Below are 19,336 nucleotides of genomic sequence, written 5' to 3' on the forward strand. Positions count from 1 at the left end.
CTACCTGGTGCATGTCACACAGGCTCTGCTGGAGGGTACATTTCCAGCCCTTTAAAATGTGGTTTAAAGAAACCCAGCTGTGGAATTATGCTTAGCATTGTTTTCTTTCTTGCCAAAGTAGCATCTCAGGGCTCTGAGCCAAGTGTTTTGAGCACACTGCCTGCAATTACTGGTATATATGCTGGGGAAAATACCTGCCACTTGGAGCCATTCACTAGGGGTCACGGGTGTCAGCAGGTCAATTACATAACTCAGGTACGGCTCCCACAGCCGGGCAGGACAGAGGCAATGGTGGCGTCAGGGAGGAATCTGTGTGGGGCCTGGAGAGACTCAGGGGTAGGATGGGGACTGTGGGGATTTAGAGCCAGAGAAACCATGGGCCAGCATTTGAGCTTGGGTGGCTGGGGAGAGGGATGCAGGGGCCCAGTGCAGCATTGAGGTGCCGTGCCATAGGTGGGTCAGCAAAGGAAAGTTTCAGGGAGCTGTAGATGTCTCAACAGAGCTGCCAGCAGCATCAATGCGAGAGGAGCTTGGGCAGGCGGATCTGTGGTGAGTTGGTGAAATGTAGTGGGTGGCTCCCCAGGGCTCAGTTTCTGCAGGAGCGTGTCTAGGAAATGAGCTGCAGGGCCAGACGCTGCTTCCAGTGAAAGCCCAGTCAGTGGCTCCCCGTGTGCGACACCCTCCATGGGGCCTAGAGGGGTGGGCTGCTCCCCTGAGCAGGGCCTGGTCCTTGGGAAGCTGTGGCAGTACCCAGCCCCTCCAGGACTGCAGCACCGCTGAGTGCCAGCAGGGAAGGGCTGGGTGCTGTGGGAGCCAAAGCCAGGCAATTCTTCCGGAAAAAGACCAACTGAGAAAATGACAATTAGCACTGATTAGCGCCCCGCCCCCCCGTGCACAGGCCGCCCCTGCCAGGCTGCGCCGCAGCAGCTCCTGCCCGGGCCCCAGGCCAGCAGCTGTCTTACAGTCACTGCCTCTGAGTCGGGCTGCGTTAAGCTCCCAGTAACAACGCGTACCGAGCGCCCGGTCACCATGAATGAAGTGTGACGGAGCCGAGCTGGGGCTGCCGCCTGGAGTTCCCAAGCAGCTGCACACACGTGCCCGAGCAGGGGGCTGCTGCTGTGTCTTTAATCCCCTTCCAGCCCTACATGTCTATGATTCTGTGCTCTTGGTTAACCCTGGTGCCCAGCCTGGATTTAATCCAGGGTCATTATATTCGGCCTGCCTAAAGTCTCCCCCTTGCAGTTTCCACGGAATGTGGCCTCCTCCTTCCTAAACTGGTGTGCAGCGTTCCCATGTGCCCGGCAGAGCAATTTCCTGTGTTTCACCGGCTCAGCTGCGTTCAAGTTTGTTGGAACTCACCTCATTCTTTCGGATACCTCTGATGCTACAAAAGAGCGTCGCCCCTTTTTGATCCGAGCGGCTAGTCAAATGTTGGGGCCCTGGAGATGAAAGAAGAAAGTGATGGAGTCTGTTATTTTCTTTGAGGCAATCTTGTTTGCTTACAAGCAATGTACTAAGGCCTGCTCCTCTGAATACAGGAGGGACAAAAACCAAAAGCCTACAGCCCCAAGCCTCTTTAGCCAGCAGACCCAAAAGCTCTCTCTCTAGCTTCTTCCAGCATCACACTGAGCTCTGCTACTGGTTGGCTCTTTCTGTGTGTTCTCTCTCTACACACAGCAAAGAATCCTGTGGCACCTTATAGACTAACAGACGTTTTGGAGCATGAGCTATCGTGGGTGAATACCCACTTCGTCGGATGCAAGAGTCATATCCGACGAAGTGGGTATTCACCCACGAAAGCTCATGCTCCAAAACGTCTGTTAGTCTATAAGGTGCCACAGGATTCTTTGCTGCTTTTACAGATCCAGACTAACCAGACTAACACGGCTACCCTTCTGATACTCTCTACACACACACACACACTCACACACACACACACACACACACCCCCCCCAATACTCAGGGAAAGGCTCCTGGCCACAGTCATACACACCTTTTGTTTTACGCATGGGAAGCAAAAGGGGTTATGCTTGCAGTTACGTTAATTGAAGGCTGAGTTCACACCTATCAATCTCAATGGGGTTTTAATTCAACCCATAAAAAGGTTGCACCCAGCTCACAACAATTTATATCCCTGACCTACACGGGTGTTGGGAAGCCCTAGGAGTGGAAGCACTCTAGGAGGACAAACTATTATCAGAGAGTATCTACAGTATCCTCAAACACCGATGGGCTTTCCCCTCCTGCTCTCACTGAAGGAATTCCACTCTCTCTCCCTCTCTCACTCGTCCCTTCTATGCCCAAGCTCCCTAGGTTGCAGTTCTGTCCTGTTTTGCTGTCTGAAGAGATCCTTGCCCGAGTTGTCATGGAAACTGGCTTGTTTGCTTTGCTACTCTAGAAGGAAAGCTTAACTAACTCTGACACTCCGGCTGGAGGAGGAATTTCTCTGCCCTTATGGGGGGTGGAGGGGGGGCTGTGCTGCAAAAGCAAGCCGCTGACAACCTGAGTTGGCCATGCAGCGGGGATAGGTGATTTCATTGTGTTCATCTTCATCAGCTGATTAGCCTCAGTCACCAGGTCGGGGTGGAGAAGCCCAGGGCACCGAGTGAGAGCAAACCACCAAACTCATTGGCACAGAGGGTCTCACCAGCACCTGCTGCAGCATCATCCATCCTCCCCTTGCCCCATTCAGCCTGTGACTGAACAGCCCCATCTCCATAAGTCTGGGAATGGGGGAAGAAGCAGGGATCTGTGCCCAGCAAGGGGGGGATTTTCCAACTCACTGGTCCCCTTTTGCAAATCACACCCCTAGGTAGTTATATGGTGGTCCCCATCAGCAGCATAGCAGAGCCTCTCCCAATCAGCAATGGAGCTTTACCCTCCCAGTAGCCCTGGGAGGCAGGGATAGACTTTCCCCCAGCTGCAGATGGGGAACTGAGGCCCAGCCTGGGCTAAGTCACTTGCCCAACATCACACAGGACATTTGTAGCTCAGCTGGAAATCAAGCCCATGTCTCCTTAGCCCCAAGCTACTGTCCTCCCTACTGGACCACTGGTGGACTATGCCTCCAGGGGGGTCCTGAAAGACCAGTTGGCGGGTGGGGGGACAGACGGACAGACGTGAGATGTTGATTCATAGATTCTAAGGCCAGGAGGAACCATTGTGATCTCATCTGACCCATAGCCGTGGGACTAGGGGTGCAGGGGTTGCTGCAGCACCCCCAAATTTTATGCAGGGCTCCACTTCTGGCCCCCCACATGCGGGTCCATCTGCCAGCCCTGCTCCTGAGGCTCCCGCGCCCGGGGCTCCGCTGCCAGCCCCATGCTTGGGGTCCCAGCTGCCGCCCCACGCCCGAGGCTCCGCTGCTGGTCCTGCACTCACCCCCAGTTGCGGCCTCAGCCTTGGCCCCCTTACCTCTGTCCAGGTCTCCCTCTCCTGGAGACACAGCCCAGCTCCTGGCCCCAGCTCAGGGTGGGGGGAGGGGACAACAGGGTAAGGGGGCTGGATTTCAACACCCCCACTATGAAAAATGTTCCAGCGCCACTGATCTGACCTCCTGTCTAGCACAGGCCAGAGACCCGCCCCCAAATAATTCCTAGAGCTGAGCTTTTAGCAAAGCAGCATCCACTCTTGATGTAAACATTGACAGCGATGGAGAATCCACCGCGGCCCTTGGTAAACTGTCCCGGTGGTTAATTACCCTCAGCGTTAAAATGTTATTACAGTCCGAAGCAAAGCAAAAAAAATCTCACACCCCTACTCCCCACACACCCTGGGCCTTCAGGGCAGTGTTCTCCGTCCGCCCCTCAAAACACACATACAGCCCAAGTCTCCAGGGGTAGCACTGAGCCATGTTTTACTCTGCCTTATAAAATAAATGTCAAGAGGACGCAGGATTCGGGATTTTGGCTGGGGACAAGGGGGCGCTGCCCTAAACAGGTGCAGGAACACTGGCTTTCCCCGGCCTTCCTTTCCGTCGCGCTGCTCCCTTTTCCCACCCAACTCCCATTAACACCATGGTGCCAGATCCTAAGCCATGCATCTGATCGCTTTGCCTGTCTGTTATAGCCCTTCCGTCTGCCTTTGTGGTTCTGGACTGCCCCTACTTTGGGACGGCGACTGTATCTGCTCTTGGGTTTGGCAAACGCCCAGCACACCCGGGGTGCCACCACAATACAAATAATCCTCGGCTTGCAGGCTTATCGGGTTTGCCCCTGCAGATATGGGAATGGGCATGCAAATTAGGTGGGCAATTGTGTGTGCAATTTTCTGCATGTGCTGATTAGGAAAATCAGGCCTTGAGGCTTTGGTGTATATCAGAGACAGCAACTGGCGAACGTGTCCTTCCACTAGCATAAGCGTAAGGAAACAATGGGACTTTGAGCTTCTTCTCCCACAATTCCCTTGGGCCCACACAAAGTATCCCATGAGACCATGCAAAATTACCCAGAATGCACCATGCCAGACCACAGTGTTGGGAATCAGGGATATACGCAGGCACTGTGACGCTCTGCCCCAATACCACGTCCAGAGTTAATCAGCGCAGCACCTCTCCTGGGTGAACACAGAGCGTAGCTCACAGCACTGACTCCACTGGAGTTAGGACAAGTGGCGTAATTCATTCTGTTGACATCACACTCAATGAGCTCACTAAAGGATACTGGACCTTGGATTTTCTCTGCTGCGTTTCCGCCCGGCTCTGTAAAAGGCAGTGAATGGTACTGACCTACCTACAGGGTCTCCCCCTAACCTTTGGAAAATGTTCTCATCGGGCCAATTTAAAAAGAGGAGACAAGATGGTGGAGAGTTAGTTGTCAAACGTCATGCTGGGCAGTGAGCGATCAGTGGGGTGTCTCTGGTGGGTCCTACTGGGCGTATTCCCTGCTTGGATCCTCCATTGGATTCACAAACAGGTTAATCTTTGCAACACGTTGCAGCATCTGTCTCTCTCCCCTCACATCTCTTCCCTAAGCAGCAGCAGCCAGTCCTTGGTGCTTCTGCAAAAAGGCATTTCTCGTGCCAAAGAGCTTTTTGCAGCCCGGATTTATTCCTGACAGCAAGCGGCGCTTCTCTGGATCGCAGGCTGATGGGGACAGCACTGGGGCAAGACGTAAACCTGATCCTTCGCTCGCACCGCAAGTCTCTGAGGCAGGTTGGAAAAGCTCAGCTTTGTACAGTCCCCTCCCTTTCCCGAGTCCTCTCCTCTCCTAGCATCCAACGGGTGCCTGAAGGCATGTGAATGGAGAGAGTGGTTCTTCTGTTCAAGAAAATACCAGCTTGTCCTGATGAATGACGAGGAGACTTAGCAGAGAGACAGGGAATGGGACCACAACAGTTTGTGGGAAAAAGCAGCAACCAGCAGCTCTCTCCCTGCAGCCCACCCACCTCTCAACGCCCTCTTGTCCCTCTGGCCTGCGAGTTTCCAGCTCAGCGGCTCCTGGGAGGTCACAACTCAGGCTGGGAGTGGGGGGGTGTCTATTCTTCCTCCCTATTATTTTGTTAGCCACATCCATCCCCCTGCTGCACCCCAAAAGGGGAGTGGAAGTTGCAGAATCTTGTCCACACTCAGGTATTGCCCTGGTTCAGTCACCCGCATAGCTCCCACAGGACTGACCCCTGAGTGCAGACAAAGGCAAGCTGGGTTTTGCCTTGATTGCAAGTAGGAGCAAGGCTCAGCGTGGCTTTGGCTACACTAAGGCCTGGCTCACACACGACAGTTGCACCAGTAGAACTCCTCTTGTCGCGAGGGAGGCAGACATGTCCCCACTAGTGTCTGCCACCTCAGGGACTTCCCCTTGTCAGAGCACCACCAGCCCAGGCCGCTGGTAGTGGTGCAACGGCAGTGTGGATGCACATGGACTCTGCCAAAGCTCTATTGCTACATAAAGTCCTCCCACTGCAATCCCATGCTGCACTGCTCCCTTCAGCAGTGACTGGTCTGGTAACCTTTTTGAACTTTACTGCCCAGTGGTCAGAGTGACCGGAAGTTCTCCTGGTTTTTAAAGGGCCAGTGCATGCTCAGCTATCACACTCGCAGTGTTACAACACCGAATGATACTGCTGAGTTGGGGTAGTCTCTAGCGTCAGTAAGGCCTGAGTTTCCCCTCTCAAAATGCAGAGCAGCACCTCTGCCTGGAGCAAACCGTCCAGACACCTTTTCCCACAGACCCTGCTCCTGCTGCATTTCTGCATGGTAACCAACGTCTCATTTCCAGACATCGGTGTGCTCCATTGTTGAATCCACTGCTAACAGAACAGAGCAGAAGCGATTGATTGAAATACCAGCAGAGCCTGGAGTGGGGGAAGAGAAGAAAGCAAACTGCTAAGCCTGTTCCAGTTGCCCAAAGAAAGGATCCAGTTTAATCCTGGCGCCACATAATAAAGTTGGGGCATTGCCAGCAGATCAAGGGACGTGATCATTCCCCTCTATTCGACATTGGTGAGGCCTCATCTGGAGTACTGTGTCCAGTTTTGGGCCCCACACTACAAGAAGGATGTGGAAAAATTGGAAAGTGTCCAGCGGAGGGCGACAAAAATGATTAGGGGGCTGGAGCACATGAATTATGAGGAGAAGCTGAGGGAACTGGGATTGTTTAGTCTGCAGAAGAGAAGAATGAGGGGGGATTTGATAGCTGCTTTCAACTACCTGAAAGGGGGTTCCAAAGAGGATGGATCTAGACTGTTCTCAGTGGTAGAAGATGACAGAACAAGGAGTAATGGTCTCAAGTTGCAGTGGGGGAGGTTTAGGTTGGACATTAGGAAAAACTTTTTCACTAGGAGGGTGGTGAAGCACTGGAATGGGTTACCTAGGGAGGTGGTGGAATCTCCTTCCTTAGAGGTTTTTAAGGCCTGGCTTGACAAAGCCCTGGCTGGGATGATTTAGTTGGGAATTGGTCCTGCTTTGAGCAGGGGGTTGGACTAGATGACCTCCTGAGGTCCCTTCCAACCCTGATATTCTATGATTCTATGAAAGTGCAGCACTGATGCGGGGGGATGGGGGACAGGACACATGAACCACAAACTGATAGAGGAACCTGCCCCTTCCATCTCCTTTCCCAGTGGTTGTGCCTATGGCCAACATATAACATGGAGAAATCTAGCGCAGCTGTAAGGAAACTCTAAGCCAGGCACATTTTGCCTTGAACCAGGACCAAACCAAAATCCAGGCTGGGGTCCTGCTACTGTATCACCGGTTCTCCGGGACAATCTTGAGCAAAGCCAGCCTGGTCTGTGGGTGACACAAACCCAACAGCTGCCCCTGGAAGTGTGGGGTTGTTTGATATGTCCAGTTGCTGGGCATTGAGTTTTGCCAAAAGCTTTTGGCTGAATTTCCAGACAGAGGCCGCAGACCTCCCATTCCTTTCGATGGGAAACCCCCAGTCACCATCAAAAAATCTCAACCTTATCTCTGGGAAGAAATCAGCCCCCCACCTCCAAACACCCACCCCCGGTGGCTTGCAGCCAGCAAAAGCTAGGCCTTCCTTTTGCTGAGCCCATCTCTGTTTCCTGCAAAGCTCTCTCTGCAACCCCAGCTGAACAGGAACACACATACCCTGCCCTGTGTGAAGCCAATCGCGCAAGGAGCAACTGAGCTTTCCGTTCCCTTCTCTGAGCACCTAAGAACAGACGCATCAGATTACAAACGTGAAATTAAAGGAGGAACTCATAAAAGAAAGTGCAGATCCCACCCAGGAGCCCGGCTTTCCACAGCACTTAGAGCTTGCTGCATGCTTCCTTCTTTGTAATGTCCATCAGCCTCCTGGAGTTGTCCTGGATTTAAAGAGCTGCTGGCACTTCTGGGAGAGAGCGAGAAAACATCGCCTGCAGAAAGGAATCAGCTTTCCTGAGCCCGGATTTGTATACTGTGAGTCTTTCTGTTACCCCTTCTCTAGTCATCTCTAGTGATTCAGTGCCATGGATTTGCATGATGATTTACAACCGTATAAGAAGGCAGGTGCCTGTCTCAAAGAGTTTGCTATCTAAATATTCTCATGGCCATTTCCCTCACTCCTGCTTCTCATTCCCAGTTTAGAAACCCTCATCCACTCTTAAATGTTTTGCAACCAGAGTATCGCCCCTTCCTTTGGGGGGAGTAAAAGGAAACAGCTGTGTGATAGTAGGGAGCCCCGAGGGGGCTGCTGGCCTGAGCAGAGTCCAGCGTGGGATGGGATGCTAATGCATAAGCCTGAAGCCTGCATCATCCCTGGCCCAATGGATGTGGCAGGGCGGGAACCTGTGTTGCACCGGAGCCCTGGGAAATGTATCCAAAGAATGCACTAAATGGTGACTTTGCCAACCAGCTTCCCAACTGGGTTTGTCACCAGGTGGCTCTGCTATTCGCTTTGTTCCCTGTAGGCGTTGAAAGTCTCCCAGGGCTTTGGATTCCAGGTGCTCTATAAATAAACACAACGTAATCTAACGATCCCACGGCGAGTTCGGCTAGTGTGCCGGCTTGCCCCAGCTCCACTAACCCCCGGGGTGTGCAGCCCAGAAGCAGCTGCATTTTGGGGGTGCTTTGTTTTGCCAGGCTGTAAAGCGCATTGGGATGGAAGATGCTCTAGAAAGGGAAGACTCCAGTAGACAGCTTGGACTGAGTCCACCACCTGGCATCACCAGAGCATATTCCAAACCAACGGCAAATAAACCTAAAGGGCAGAAGTGAGGAGACAGATAAAACCTGTCGGAGCTCTCCCCTGAATTGGTGGCTACAGTGGACAAATGTGTGTTGCATCCATTAGAAAGCAACAGCCTACTAGTGCTACTGTCTAAAGGAATTATTCATTTTGCTCAAGAGGCAGCGGCCTGTGCTGTGCGGCTGAAGCTCCTAGATTCAAACTCGGCTGATAACACATGCAGGGAATCGTTACAGTCGGTCCTGACCCTCTGGTTCCCTGCCATTGTCATCCTCCTGGCTGGTAGTTTCCAGGAGTACGTACGCATGAACCGGGGTATAATTCCTCTCCCTCGCCCCATCACAAAGGGCTTGAACCTGATTGGTGCTGAGCACTGGCACCACCCAATGACCTCTGCAGGAACTGCAATTGCTCAGGATCTCCGGAGATCAAGCTGCGAGCTGGTAACGTTCTCCTATAGCATAGGTCACGGTCACATATCTACACAAAAGTGGAGCTGTTCCGGCTTTAAAGTAAAAAGGGGCCCAGGAGCTTCACACGCTCCTCCCCAACCCTTGATTTGGGGCGGGAGAAATGGGGTCGGATTCAAACACCTGGGCACAAACCAAACTAGATCAAAAAAATAAAAGGGCCGATTTTCTTGGTCCGGTTCCAATACAGCCCAAGGGGGTAGAAATCCTGTACAATTTTGGTGTCTCTCCCCAATCTAATCCAGATACAGTCCCAAACTTCTCCCTAAAATCCCTCTGCCTGCTGGCCCTGCCCAAGGAAACACTGCACGACCATGTAGCATGAAGGCCATGGGGCCATCCCTTCCAGATACCTCACCGGCACTTTGACACAACCAGAGAAGGGGCCAGCCCCTGGAAATCTCCCCCACACTACTGCAGGGAGAGGACTTTGGATGTTCAAGCTGGGCCACGTGGGTGCCCACGCAGCATAGACAGGCGCAATGAGTCTTCTGCGTATGCCCCGCCCCCAGCATCAAGTCCCAAGCTTTGATTTAAGAAGCTGCCCAGTAGCTAAAGCCACAACGGCATAACCCTCCCTCCCCCCAAAACAGACCAGAAAAGATGCAACGTGGGACCCACCTACGTTCCCTGAACGAGGAGAGCCAGCCACCCGGTGAGCCCTTCTGGCAGTTTGCCAGCTGTTTGTGGGCTGCTTATTGGCTCTCTCCCTCCTTCAGCGATGGCTTCTGCCATGGAAACGATTGGAAATTGCCATGAGAGCTGAGCATGCCATGACGAGTGATAAATCACCTGGGCATTTCACAGCGCAATTTAATCTCCCTTTAGGGACTGAGAAAGCCGTTTGCATCCATGCTATGGTTGATGTGGGCTTTTGAGGGCACATGCCCAGGGTTAAAGGCACCTTGTTTGCTTGTTTCGTGTCTTCTGAACCTTCCTTTTCAGCCATGCTGGCCTGTAGTGTTTGGTAATGGTCACACGCAAAACCCCGGCACGCAGCACAGCTGCGTTTCTCTGTGGGCGCCTGTCAGAACGTTCGCTGGGGCTTATGGCCATGTCGCTGCTCAGTGAAAGGTTATATTTGTCAATCAGCTCCAAGGCTGGTCAGGAATAGAAAGGGACGGGGTGGTGATCAGAGCTGAAAGAAGAAAGACAAGACGTGACCCGGGGGCAGAGCATTGACCACCAAACCTCTGCCATGCATCACCTTAACTCTAGGGTCTATGTGAGCAAAGTACGTGGGGACATGCAGAGCACTTGAGCTCACTGCATTCCAAAGCTCTCTGGTGATGAGAATATTTTCCCCAGCAAGTCTCCTGCTTTCTCCTCTCCTTAGGGAAAAGGCAGGCCGATGCTATAGATCAATCCTACCGTGCACTGGCGGCTGAAATCCCAGAGAACACAGCCTGACTCACTTCTCTTCCTTCGTGAGCCGCTTTCCCGTTCTCCCCCACACGGCAGTCAGATATTTATCACAGAAGCACCTCCCTGCCCCAGCTGAGGTCAGGTCCCTCTTGTGCTGGATGATGTGCAAATCCAGAGAAGGAGAAAGAGACAGTCCCGGCCCTGAGGCGGGACCAAGGGTGGGAGAAAGGAAGCATTGGTATTGCCGTTTGACAGATGGGAAACTGAGGCGCCAACAGCTGACGGCCCAGCTTTTCAAACGTGAATTTGGGTCCCCAGCTTGAGATGTCTTCAAGGGCTCTGATTGTCGCTGGAAAGACCCATTACGTCCTGCAGCATTTCCCGCTCCTTGTCCTGCTGGGACTTCCGGGCCTTTCTCCTGTCCTCTGTCGTTCTCCACACTTTTGGTCATGTTGGCCCTCCAGGCCCTTTGTTCCCTGTCTGAAGATGCAGCACTGGCTTGCAGGATCTCACAGAACATGTTCTCCCTTGTCCTTCCTCAGGGTCAGGCACTGTGCGGGCATGGAGGGGGCCATCACACCAGAGGCTGTTGATAAAGACAGATGTGCTGTTGGATTTACAGTCACAAAGGAAAGGGAAAGAAGAGTTTCAAAGCTCCCTTCCCTTATTCCCATGAACACTTGTAATTGACACTTCATCTTTGGACAGCACTGTTCACCAGCACCAGCCACGGTGACTATGGCCCGAAGAGAATTTTCTGTTGCCCGAAGCGATAAAATTTCGGTCCCTGTTACTCAGGTACGACCGTAGGGCACCAGCACTGAATCCTGGCACTATTTTCTGCAGGTGGAAGTGATTTTAGCTGATCTCTCACTCCTGAGGGTCACAAAGGCACAGACAGCACAGCTCCTACTGGGGTCCCGAAGCCGCCCGGGCCTGTAGGCTGTCAGCCTGTTCGCTGCGATGGTGCAAGCCCAACTCATCTTAGAGTGGCACGGGAACGTGCCCTACCACCGTGGAGAAATAAGGTCCTTAGAAACCTTCAGGAGAGGATTGCAGAGCATCTCCATGAAAGTGTCATCAAGCTCCCTCGGCAGGATAAAAGGGCCAGCCCTGTGTACATAAACAAAGTGCTCCCAAGCCACCCCCTGCCTAACCCAACAGGGGAATGAAAAGCAGATGCCAGCTCTACTTCTCTTTATTGTACCTCTGGCTCTGCTCCTACGAGTACAATGCAAAGTCGATACCTTAACTGGGGGGATGGGCCGGTTGCCATCTTTGAATGTAAACACTGTAAGGAAAAATGTATGCACATACATGGGCGCTCCCTTGCCCTTCCTCCTAGGCTCACCCGTGCTCGCCTGGTGGGACTGGCTAGACTGCGGCGGAGGCTCAAACAGGTCCCAGCTTGCAGCACGGCTAGAGTCCCCTGCCACGTCTCCCCACTTCTCCTCACTGTTCACAGCAGGGGGCTCCGTCTCAGGCACCTCGGTGTTCTGCGGGGTGCTGGCGGGGTCAGCGCCAAGTCTGACACGTGGTTCGTTGTAAAAGCAGCAGCTCTGTAGTTCAGCACTAAATCTTCTCCCCACAGGCCCAGGAGATCCAATACTTCCTGTCTACTCCAGGCAGGGGCACGTCTAGAGTGCGGAGCTGGCAGGTCAGTTGGGCAATTGCACACAACAAGGGTGAGCTCACCAGCAAAAGGCATTTCAAAAACATGTGGGGGGCTTTAAAGAGGGGAGGGGGCTTCCGGTCTCTGTGACTCCTGGGCTCTGTGGAGTTTTAAACTGTGACCAGAGCAGACACTGTCACAGGGAATGTGGAACAGCTGCTGGAGGACTGTTAGGGTAAATGCAGGTCGTGCAATGTCTACACATGCACTTGAGTCAACGTCCGTATGCCATTTGGGGAGGTGGTTTCACCGCATCGCTGTCACGGGGCTCTGACATCAGCCAGAGACACATTTGAGTGTAGACACATGCACACATCGGGTAACACAAGGCAACTGACGTTGACCTAACTTCGTAGTGTAGACCAGGCCAAAACGTCGCAACGCGTAACGACATCCCATGAAATCATCCCAACTCCCCACTGTTCAGAGTCCCTGGGGTTAACAGGGATCAATTTAATCCTTCCCCGCAGTACAGGGATGTAATTGTTGATCTATTAGAATTTTAATTGTACTGGGACAGTGCCAGACTGAAGAATGCAATTAACGTGCCAGCCAGATCTGAAAGAAAGAAAGGGTCTTTGGGTTTTTCTTTCTGTTATCACTACATCAGCCTGCACAATGGAGAGGAAGGAAGCTGCGTGAGATTACACGGCTTCTGGGGATGAGCGGAGGGGAATCAGTGTTAGGGAGCTCATCACATTTGAATTCGCTGGCAAAAGGGGTGCTTCAGTTTCGTATGTTAAAAACCCCAAAGGCTCCGTGTATAAGCAGACATACAAAAGGCTGCTTATGGCACACCCAAGTCGGCATTACCCAATTGCCTTTGCACAGAGCAAGTCTCATTGTCTGTCTTTCTTTCCCCACCCCACCCCCCTGCTACCCAGAAGGAAGCTAGACAATTTACCGCACACGCAAATGCAGTGCCAGGACAGAGAACCGGCTGTTTGATACCCTCCTAACCCATCAACCTCCTGAGAGCCGGATGTGGAACAAAGACCTGGAATGAGGGACCCAAGAAGGAAAGGAGGGAGCATGGAACTACGTGGAATTGATGACTTTATCCCGAGCAGGGTTGCTGATGGCGTCGATGTCCTGACTCAACTGTTTCTGAGAAGTCATTTACCATGGCAAAATAGAGGTGGATTTGGCCAGAAGAGGCCACTCGTGAGTGAGAGCCGATGTTGTTTAACAGGGTATTCTACCACTTCAGATTTAATGGCTGCTGCGATGCAGCATCTGTTCAGGACTTATCCCAACAGCAGAAGAACTCTGAGCCTCCTGTACCTAAGCACAGGCCCCTGCCACTGCAGCGAGAATCTCTGCAGGCTCTCGGCCATACGGGGCCTGTGACACACGGCTGAGCAGATCTCATTCTGGCCAGTAGAGGGCAGGAATTCACATGCACAGTAGCCAGGACATGACACTATTGTGAGCTATGGAACATGGACCTGCTCCCTGACAGGTGAGCTGAGTGACCCTCTCCTGTTGTAGAGAATACCAATATCTAACAATGGATGTCTAGCACACATGCTATAGAACAGTGGTTCTCAACCTATTTACCATTGTGGGCCACATCCAGTACTACCTATCTGGCCCTGAGGATGTCACATGGGCTGCAGCTCTGTGCTGATTGGGCTGTAAGCGGTCCAAGGGCTGCGGGTTGAGTCTCTCTGGCCCAATGGCTATATGCAGTGGAATGTTTCAGTAGGACAGATGGAGAGCCCTGCCCCAGAATACCCTATAGCCCAGTGACTGGGGCACTCACCAGGAATAGGGGAAACCTGCGTTCAAGTCTTGGCTCCAGAGCAGGGATTCAAACCGGTCTCTCCCATCCCAGTGGAGTGCCCTACACGCTGGGCTATTGGGCACAACAGCGGCACCGCCTCCCTCTTGTGAACGTCGCCCGAAAAATCGAAATATTAGGAACCATTTCAACACTGCCGATTTCGTGTCCCACCGTGACCGAAGCAATTTGCTGAACTCGCCACAAATTTGCAAAACGCCCCAAATCTGCCTTTGTTGTTGGAAAAAAAAAACATATCAGCTGAAAAACGTCACCCAGCTTTAGTTGTCACTGTAACCAAACAAGCAGGGGGTGAACCCGGGCTGGGTGAATGCTTCAACGGGACATTCCAAATGGTCCATATCAAGAAGCTGCATTTTCTTACCCGGAACGAACCTCTCCCCATTCCCAACTCCCCAACCTGGGCTGTAATCACACAAGTGTTTCTGAGCCATTTCTTGCAGTGGCCTGGGTTCACCAGTACTAGTGGGACAGTGACCATTTGCAATGTCCCTTTGAAGCATTGTGTGTATAAAGCTCAGGCATAGATCCTCAAGCATAGTTTGGTGCCTAAGTCCCACTAAACCAATAGATCTTTGAAGATCTGGACATCAGTCCACAAGGCAGACCAGAGGCAGGAAAGGACAACAGAGAAAAAACAGCAAGGGGCGGTCGGGGAGAGATTCCAAAGATGGTGGCAACTTTGCCAGGCATGGATTGAGAGGTCCCAGCCGAAGTGCCTAATCCATTGTACCTGGCACTCAACCAGAAAAGGACTGGGGACCACTGACCTAGAGAGAAGGAAGAGAGAGAGCTAAATTCTCTCGTTTACACTGGTGCAGTCCCACTGACTTCAGTGGAGTTTCAGCAATGTAAGCAGAGGAGAATTTAGTCCGTGCGGGCTCCGATTGTCACAGGTGCTGAGCCCCCACAACTCCAGCTGCCGTCAAGGGGAGCTGTGGCACCTCAGCACCTCTCCCAGTCGTGCCTGGGGTTCCTGAGCCTGTTTATAGATCAGACTCTGGTTAAAATCTGTTATCTGATCTGCTTTTAATGGATGAGGAGTCACGGGCCCTGGTTTCTGTTCCCAGCTCAGCCATTGGCCTGATGCATGACTTTGGCAAGTCACCTGACCTCTCTATGCCTCAGCTTCCCACCCTTTATCTGTCTTTGAGCGGCAGTTATTTGGGGCTGGGACTGCCTCTCGCTATGGGTGTGTGTAGTGTCAGCACAATGGGACCCTATTCGGGGCTTCAAGGTGCTATCGTATAAGATGTATAATAAATAATAATAATTTAAAAATATTCCCACCTCCCCATCTTTTATTTTTCTAAAGACATACTCCAAGAGGTTCTTAGTGAAATTGAATAACAAGAGAGTAAATTTCAGAGTTGGTCCTTGATCCTGAACGAAGCCGTTATGGAATTAACATGGGAAATTGTATTATTCCTCTCTTGTCCCGCACTCATTACAATAAACAGCTCGCTAAATGCAACCATATTTGCAACCCTCTTCTGCAGATAAGATCAGGACTTTATTAAAGCATTAAGCCTGAAAGGCTGTAATAACGGAGACCTAAATGATTCCTGCCATTAAAAGGAAATGGGCTGAGATAAATCTTTGGAGGAAAAATAGGAGGTGGTGCGGTGGGGGAGATGCTATTGAAAGGAAACCAGAGAATGTTCCTTTTTTAGAAGATAAGCCACATTTTGTCCCAAGAGATGGGTGTAAAATGCTGCCACACCAAAAAAATCATCCAGCTGCTAGAAAATGCTGCCTCACCAGAGGGAGCGTGGTGGGAGCCCACAAAGCATGTTACTATTCACCCTCAGCCAGAAGCCCCCAGATACACTAAGCCAGTGAGAATCGCTCTTTGGTGGCATTAGCCCTCTAGCCTGCAATGCTCTCCGAGAGGGCAGACCCCTGCCTATTGGGGGTTCAGCCCAGCACAGGGGTCTGCTAACATAGAGCTGATGGCAGGATCGGGGCCCTAATGAAGGCGCTCTGTGGCTTAGAGGTTTTTAAGATCAGGCTTGACAAAGCCCTGGCTGGGATGATTTAGTTGGAGATTGGTCCTGCTTTGAGCAGGGGGTGGGACTAGATGACCTCCTGAGGTCCCTTCCAACCCTGAGATTCTATGATTCTATGATGGTTGACAGTTCCACTGGCGATCACTGTAGGCACTGCCAGCCAATCAATTAGGACTGGTCAAAAAGAAAAAAAACCCCAAAACCCTGGGTATTTTTTCCATGAAAAATCTTGAGTGAAATGAAAAATGTTCGTTTCGTTTGGAAATTTTTCCAGATTTTTCAACAAAAGGATTTGAACCATTTTTTATTATTTTTATTTACATTCACATCACGCACAGAATTGAAATGGGAAAACAGTTGGTGTAGGTGTTCCCCTCCGTTCTCTGCTGTCTCCTCCCCTTCAGTTCTCCATTGGAGAGAAAGGAGCGTCACGCCCCCAGACTGATTCTTAATTAGAATCAAACATTTTCATTTCAAATCCTTTGGTCGGAAAAAAAAATCGGAAAATTTCAAACATGAAACTGTTTCACAAAACTGTTTGGCTTTGTCCAAAAAGCCATTTGTCCTCCCAGACCAGCTAGTATCCAGCACCCTTTTGATCTATCTTAGTGGCGCACGTCAGCTGACAGCGGAGTACTCCACAGCTAACTGTCCTAGCATCAGCTGGCCTGAAATGGAGATCATTTCCCAGAGCCCTCGTCCCAATGGAAATGGGATCTCATGTATTTCACCCGCCCACACTAGACACATCAGTCTTCCTACACTGAAGGCTGAGGCTCCTTCAAATGAGAACACTTCACCCCATGTGGGGTGACCTTTATAAGAAGGTTAGGAGGAGCCACTACATTAAAATATGCATTAGTTCGGAATGTACCATAACATCACATCCAGATATAGTCAGGCACTTTGTGCAATTTATCTCTTTTCAGTCTCCTTTCCTTCTCCACTAGGAACACACAGTTAATCAACATTATAATGAGCACAAAGTCTCTGCCTGAGAGACGGCCAGGTAGTGGAGAGCTTTGATTAAAGGTCACAAATTCACACCTGAGGTGAGTGCTGATGTCATAAAGACTAAAAAAATACATTAAAATAATGTTAAAGGCCTGACTGCAGCCTGGGAAATTCAGTCCCCGTGCTCCATTGCATCCAGGTGGCACGGGGGAGAAGAAACATATGGCATCAAGGCTGGCTTGCCTTCATATTGCCCCAGAGTAAGTCTCCTAGCGTGAATTTCTTTACCTAGAAGGGGTCTGCTCCAATGCTTTGTGTTGATGTCAGTGGACCTCGGACTTAAGACCTTAGGCCCTGATTCAGCAAAATATTTAAGCACATGCTTAACGTTAAGCACGTGAATCGTCCCATTGGCCTCGGTGGGACTGGCATCCTTCGGGTGGAGTACGCGCTGATGCAGGAGAGTGCTAAAGACACATCTGGGAGGGAGGCACCCATCTCTCATTGACTTCCAATGGGAGTTGGGACCCAGCTGCCCTCTCTGCCTATGACAAATCTCCCCCCAGGTGCTTTGCTGAACTGGAGCCTTAATGAGGTAATTTCTCATCTCATGGAACAACCAGTGGAGGTGCGGCTAGAACTGGGATTACTGGGCCTCACCCCTATGCATAACGATAGGGGGCCTGATCCAAAATCCACTGGAGTCACTATGACTCCATTGAGCTTTGGCTTAGGGCCAAGGGGCAGGGACGCTACCGAGGATGTAATAAAGTCATGACATGCGGTAGTGCTACTCAGAGATTGGACTTTTCATTCTTAGCCCATGTCACCTGACATGAGTAATAAAAAGTCACCAATCACATAACTGAGTTAATGAGTCTCCACTGACCCAATGGCTATCATTACCTCTTCTTTCTCTCGCTCTCCTCCTGCACTCTCAGGACCATTGGGTGTCCACCAATTTCCGCCCTTTATTTCAGCCTTGCGCTGGTCTGTGCCGGCTTCCGAGTGTCATATTGATGGAGGTGGCGTCTTTCTCGATGGTTCTGCGTAATGTTTCTCTAGGCTGCCCTCTTTTTCCTCTCCCCAGGTGGTCTCCACATTATCACTTCACATGAAAGTCAGTTTGGTGGCCTCCTTAAAGCTGTGAAGATCAGGTAGATAATGTTTTAAAAGGACCAAAAAGGACCACAGCTACTTTTATTCTATGATGCTGTGGGCTATGACATTGCAAAGCCCCCTGATGTTATGGAAGCTGCTACAGAAATCAAATCATTATCTAGCATGCGAGTAAGGACTAAAACCATGTAAAAAGTGCAGCTGCTGGTCTGACTCCTCGGCCAGACAATCAGCTCACACACCCTGGAAGCTTGAGGCTGAATTAAACATCTAATTACATGTTATTAGAGCTTCAAAGGCTATTGATTAATGGCCATAAAGGGCACTATCCAGTGCCCACTGAAGTCAGTGGGAGTCTTTCCACCTAACAGGCACTGGATTCAGACCCAAATTATCCAGTGCCAGTTAGGAAAAGAGGAGTTGATAGAGAAAGGCTTGTCCGGGCAAGTACAGCCCTAGACTATGACTCAGGAGACCCTTGTTCAAGTCCCTGCTGTGCCACAGACTTCCTGGGTGAGTTTGGGCAAGGGTGGCAGTATGGCCTAGTGGACAGAGCACCGGACTGGGACTCAGGTGATCTGGCTTCTATTTTCCGCTTTGCTGCTGGGTGACCTCAGCTAAATCCCTGTGTCTCATTTTTTCCACCTGTAAAATGGGGACGACGATGCTTCCTTCCTTTGTAAAGCCGCTTTCTAAGAGCTACTTATTATTTAATCTCTCTGGTCCAGATCCTGAAAGGTATTTAGGTTCCTAACTAAGCTGGGATCCTAAATACCTTTGAGGATCTAGGCCTCAGTTCCCCATCTGTAAAATCATCATATCACTGCCCTGCTGTCAGGTTGTGAAGTGCTCACACACTACGATGGTGGGAGCCATACAGGTACTGGCGATAAAGAAATAATGGCCCACTTTCCTCCTGAGTGACAGAAGCGTGAAAAACTCCTACCGCCCGATGAGAGGGCTCAGCCTAGTTCATTGCATTGTGACCAGTTCCCCAACAGCCAGGCTTAGTCACTAGCCTAGATAAGTCACCAGTCTGTTCCAAGGTGGCGTTTCCTTTCCAAGCCACTCAGGTCGAAACTAAAATAAATGAAAGCTCTGGAGGGCCTTTGGGGTCCGAACACTTGAGAGTGTTTCAAAATCATTTAAAATTAAATTAAAAGAGCTGCTATTCCTTCGTGTCCTTTCCCTGGGTCAGAGCTCACCTGCGGGAGGCTAATTTCGTTAACGAGTTTCCCCAGATGAACTGTTGGATATTATACTCCAGCATCAAAATACTTGTCAGCCTAGCAGGTCAGGCTTTTTTTCCC

At 51.1% G+C, this 19,336-nt stretch overlaps 2 long non-coding RNA genes across 5 annotated transcripts in view; one reads left to right on the forward strand and one right to left on the reverse strand.

Annotated features, from left to right (window-relative positions):
* LOC120405384 overlaps positions 1 to 19,336 on the reverse strand; it is a 37,983-nt gene that overhangs the window by 11,995 nt on the left and 6,652 nt on the right. Inside the window, exons 1-3 of one of the 4 annotated variants that reach the window (XR_005598534.1) lie at positions 18,802 to 18,905; positions 17,814 to 18,051; positions 1,360 to 1,439 (exon numbers count right to left, since the gene is read on the reverse strand). This is a non-coding gene — a long non-coding RNA (uncharacterized LOC120405384). Of the gene's footprint in view, positions 1 to 1,359; positions 1,440 to 16,309; positions 16,434 to 17,813; positions 18,052 to 18,671; positions 18,781 to 18,801; positions 18,906 to 19,336 lie in introns of those variants that run through there. The other 3 variants (XR_005598532.1, XR_005598533.1, XR_005598535.1) reach the window with 3 other exon arrangements.
* LOC120405385 lies at positions 10,777 to 13,597 on the forward strand. The gene is made up of 3 exons (XR_005598536.1): positions 10,777 to 11,266; positions 12,060 to 12,125; positions 13,025 to 13,597. It is a non-coding gene; the product is annotated as an uncharacterized LOC120405385 (long non-coding RNA).

The sequence above is a fragment of the Mauremys reevesii genome, linkage group 4 (genome assembly GCF_016161935.1).
Source record: "Mauremys reevesii isolate NIE-2019 linkage group 4, ASM1616193v1, whole genome shotgun sequence".
Classification (NCBI taxonomy): domain Eukaryota; kingdom Metazoa; phylum Chordata; order Testudines; family Geoemydidae; genus Mauremys; species Mauremys reevesii.